General features: G+C 36.9%; 1 long non-coding RNA gene across 1 annotated transcript in view; it reads right to left on the reverse strand.

The window, feature by feature from the left end:
• Positions 1 to 4,889, reverse strand: part of LOC108369889 (uncharacterized) — a 10,327-nt gene extending 5,438 nt beyond the window's left edge. The window contains exons 1-2 of the long non-coding RNA XR_001848576.1: positions 4,878 to 4,889; positions 590 to 592 (exon numbers count right to left, since the gene is read on the reverse strand). This is a non-coding gene — a long non-coding RNA (uncharacterized LOC108369889). The remainder of the gene's footprint in view (positions 1 to 589; positions 593 to 4,877) is intronic.

Genomic DNA, 4,889 nt, shown 5'->3' on the forward strand with positions numbered 1-4,889 from the left:
TTTGTTTACAAGTTCCTTGCATAACATTATGCTATTGATACTGTCAATCTTAAGTTTTTATCAAAGAAAGCGTTCTACGGCCGCAGAGCTATGTGGTAATGAAATTATATTAAAACCAAAATTGGCGAGATGCATGAAGCTATTTTCTTTCATTCCATTTTTAATAGAATAAACTTTTTCCCAAAACATATCAATGTCCAGATCGCATTTGTAAAAGTTTTATATCTTCACGCTTGAAATCAAATCTTAAATTTATTTGGTCCAAAAACTCTATGTAAAACTTTAATATACCAGTTTTAACTTCAGGGATTCCACAACAATTGGCATTACTTTTCAAAAACATCTCAGCTTTCGTTCCAACAAAAATATCAGATATTTTCGTAAAAGCAGGAAATAAAATAAAGTTTCAAACTATCCCATTGCTCAACTATTCTCAACACAACGCGTCCTAGTGAAAGCCATCCTGTTTGAGATATGCCCAAGATTTTGTAGGGTTTTACCGAAGAGTAGTCGTGAAATTGCTTCAGCTCATATATCCTCTTTGGACTGTGGGAAAAGAAACTATATATGTTGCGGCACAGTGTCTCACTGCCTTGCGGCAATTTTTTACTAGCGTAGCTTGAGCAAAGGTGAAGTAAGTGGCATGTGTACTTTATATAAAATAAATCGATTTCTGCACTTAATAATGTTTTTTAGCCCGCCCAAGTCTCCAACCATAACATTGGCTCCATCAGTGGCCAAACCAATTAGGTTTCTTATTTTTAAAGGCAGGATTGGCAAATGTTTAAAAGGTACAATTGGCAAATATTTATATGCAAAATGATGTTTGAAATATATATTTTCATAACTAAGAATTTAAAAACTTAATTCAACTATCCGACCAAAATCTTACTTTGCCGACCAACTTACCAAATGAAAAAGAAGCGACCAAATTTGGTCGGAAAATACCAATAGCGGCAACACTGGTAGGCATGCATTATAATATATATATATGTTTGTGTAAGCCCTCACAATAGGTAGGCATATATTTATATCGAATACACGATTTTTGAAATTTAAGTCGATCATTTCACATACATACATATGTACATACCTACATGGCTGCATAAATACATACATACGTAGGTATATATTTATAAACTTTCGTACATACCAATTAATACATTTAAAGTCCAAATAGAAAAAAAACTAGCGCAAGTGTAGGTACGCCAAATCCCGACTTGGAATAAATCGCCCAATTGTTTTGTCAAAAGGCGAGTAAATTTATTATCATTTCGATTAATCTTCTCTTTCTTCATCTTCTTCTTCTTTTTCTTATTCATTTGCGCTACAACTCTTTAATCGATTTTGTCTAGCGAGCTGTCTTCATACCAGCTGCCGCCAGTTAGAAAATACCAAGTGACCCACCTAGTCTTTTCAATTCGGAGAAGGCCGTTGTTTACCACTACCCGCTGTAAAGCTCCGTAGACATGTATGTATGTATGTATTTAACTCTTTCTCTGTATATTTTCTCGATCTTTTCGTGGGCCGCCACAGTCAAAAATAACACTTGCCCAGTCTCCGTTGAATTTCCAGCGAGGTCGATCAGCCGCAGTCCATTAATAGGTGGCTAAGTATCATTGATGTCGTCTAGCTAATTTTCAGGTCGTGATTGGGAAGTACTAGTAGGTGTCTAGACCAGTGATTCCCAAAGTGGTCCAGGTGGTCCACGAGAGACTCGACGGGGGTCTACGATGGCGTGAAAAAAAATATTGGGGTCCACGAAAATGGATCAAGCAACCACCCTCTTTATTTGACTTTAATTTTGTTGAGTAGTGTGTAGTGCTCTTGACGCACTGCTGCACTTACCGTCACTTTGTGTCTTCGTACGTGGTGAACCTTGAAGGACACCTTTAGACTAAAAAGAAACCGATATTCTTATAACACTGATTGGGGCGAGGAGAAAATTGCTGGCGGCTGAGGTTTGAGCGCTTGTGTCGTTTCAGTGATATGGGATAGTACGCCACCACGATGTCGAGAGCAAAGGTGGCGCCCATCTCGATACCGCTATTCCGCTCTCAGTGAATTTGACAGAGTTCCCTGAGGCTGAATGGTGGTTTAATTCCAGTACTCACACATTGTCGAATCTTCACTGATGGCTCAAAAGCTGATTCTGTGTCAGGATCTGGGGTCTTTTTCGAAGCTAATTGGGATAAGCTTCACTTTTCTCTTGGGGAATATGCCCCGGTCTTCCAGGCTGATGGCAATAGACTACGTGGTGGAAAATAGGTAGAGGGAAAGGAGTTTACTTACCTGAAGTGACAACCAGGCTGCACTTAAGGCATTGGCCAGCCCTCTGTAGCAGCTGGTGGGTCCACCGAAACCAGTAAGGTTTTGAAAAGGAGCCACCGCGAAAAAAAGTTTGGGAACCTCTGATCTAGACTCTAAAAGTTTATAGAAATAGGCATTTGTAGTGTTATCCTTCTCATCCGTGGCGGCGTGGGCAAAGATGAGCGAGATGTTGAAGGTTCTCACTTTAATGAGAATTGTTGCGAGATCCTGTTTTCCGGAATGAACAACAGTACTTGGTGACGAAGTGTTTCTGCAACGTCCTATGCTCTCTTAGCTTGGCCTGCCAAATGCACCTCTTTGATGATCGTAATGTCTAGCAGATACATATATGCCGTGAAATCGTAAAATCTTGCTGGAAGGATAGTTTTTTCACCAAGTGGCCAAAGGGACGAGTTTCGTTAATGAAAATTCGATAGTGTCCATACCAGTACGACTGAAATTCAAGGCGATCGATACTGAATGGTAATTCGATATGAATATGTTTTTACTAATAAATAAATAAATATACGTATAATGTATAAATGTATGTGCAAGTACATATGTATGTATGTATGCGCGTACCATACCATACGTAATTAGAAAATAATCTCGAATCTAGATGCTCGCCGGTAGTATTGTTTTCTGTTCTGCATGCATCGAATGGGCGTCTTCAAATGCATCGCCAGCTTACACACATATGTACGTATAAATGTACACCAGGGTGGTCCAAAAAAAAAATAAAGTCGGAATTTTAATGCTCTCGCCCCCTAGGATTGTTCTATACCGAAAAAAATTATACCAATGTTTGTTTATTTTGAAATCAAAATTTTTTAGAGGTCGTTCACAGCGCTCAAAGTTTTCCATGTAGTTTATATGGGGAAAAAAGTTCTCGTAGAAATGGTATGGAATTCTCGAAATACAATATTTTTCGTTCGGAAATCTTCGTTTGTCTTCAGGAGACTTCCATTAACAATACCCAATCGTTTATTTAACCATTTTCTACTATTAGCTATTTATTATAGGACCCCTAAAACCTCAAATGGGTCCACCATTGAATTTTTTGAGATTTTTAGAGGTCCTATAAAACTAGCCAATAATATAAAATGGTTAAATAACGCAGTTTTTCGATCGAAAAATATTGATTTTAAAGAGTTCTATACAATTTCTACGAAAACTTGTTCTTTCCCACATAAAATACATGGAGAACTGTGAGCGCTTTGAGCGACCTCTAAAAGCTTCTTATTTCAAAATAAAAAAAAAACAGGTGGAAAGTTTTTTTTCGATATACATAGAACAATCATAAGGGTTGAGAGCATTAAACTTTCGAATTTACTTTTTCACGTACATTTTTTGACCACCTTAATGTGCATGCATTGTGTAGATATGTATGTTTCCACATTGTAGAAGTTTTTTTAATCTGTATGAATGTACATCAGTCAACACCAGCGCCAGATTACTTAAAAGCTTTCTCCTCCATACCATCTATGTACATATGTATATATATTTGATTTTTTAATTTTTATTATCGTACATATGTATGTATGCATATGCGTTGAGAGCAAAGGAATCTGTAGCTATGCCGGAATGTTAAAAAAAAAATTAATTTTATGGGAACTAGCATAGAACCCCGCAAGAAAATGCTCAACTAGTGAAAAAGATATATTGTTCAGAACTACAACTTGCATCAGTCTTTTTTACTTCTAAACTATAATTGATGGAAATGCCTTATTTACGCAGCTAAGTTCCAATTTGGCATTTATTCGTGGTTGCGTATATTGGAAATTTCCATCAATAATAGATTAGAAATAAATGCGTCTGATGCTTTGGCTTGATGCATTTCTGACCACACCCTACATATCTGCGGCATGTGAGATATACCAGCGCTTCAACGTTGGTTCTGGTGTTGTAATTAGAGCGGCAGCGTGAGCAAAGTTAACATATCCCATAACTAAAAGATTTTCAACTAAGAAAAGGCATTTTAGAGTTTTCATTTTACTAGTTGGTGTTGGTTGATTTTTCCGAGAGTTGGTTGATTTTTAGAACGAAAAAAAAACACTGAAGATGGTACAACGACGAAACCGATTTGTCTCCAAACCAAACTAGGCAAAGGATAAGAGAAATTTGTTTCAAAATAAATAATTTTTATTTTGCTCTTACAGAGTAAGGAGATAGATAAACGCGCGATACTTGAGCTCAATTATACATAGTACATCTGAGCTTTTAGTTTGCTACTAATGCCTGTGACAGACACCTAAGGGCGTGTGTAAATCGGTAACCACCTCTGAGACACAACCTTTCTGATGCAAAAAGAATTATAGAAATCGGTTGACGTGGTCCAACTGATAACCTCCTCCTTTTTTGGAAGTCCGTTAAAAATATAAGTACATATGTATGGATTTGCACATTGGAAGTTAAAATTTTTCACATTCAAAGAATAAACAATAATAAAAGATGATACCAGCGAAAGAGAAAAGTATAACTTGCGCAACCTAGTTGAAAACTAGTATCTAACCGTGGTTGCGCAAATTTGGCATTACAATCTACCGAAATTTAGAAATAAATGACACTGATGCTTTATA

This window comes from Rhagoletis zephyria, unplaced genomic scaffold (assembly GCF_001687245.7).
Source record: "Rhagoletis zephyria isolate East Lansing unplaced genomic scaffold, Rhagoletis_zephyria_1.1 Rzeph_scaffold_03892, whole genome shotgun sequence".
NCBI classification, from domain to species: domain Eukaryota; kingdom Metazoa; phylum Arthropoda; class Insecta; order Diptera; family Tephritidae; genus Rhagoletis; species Rhagoletis zephyria.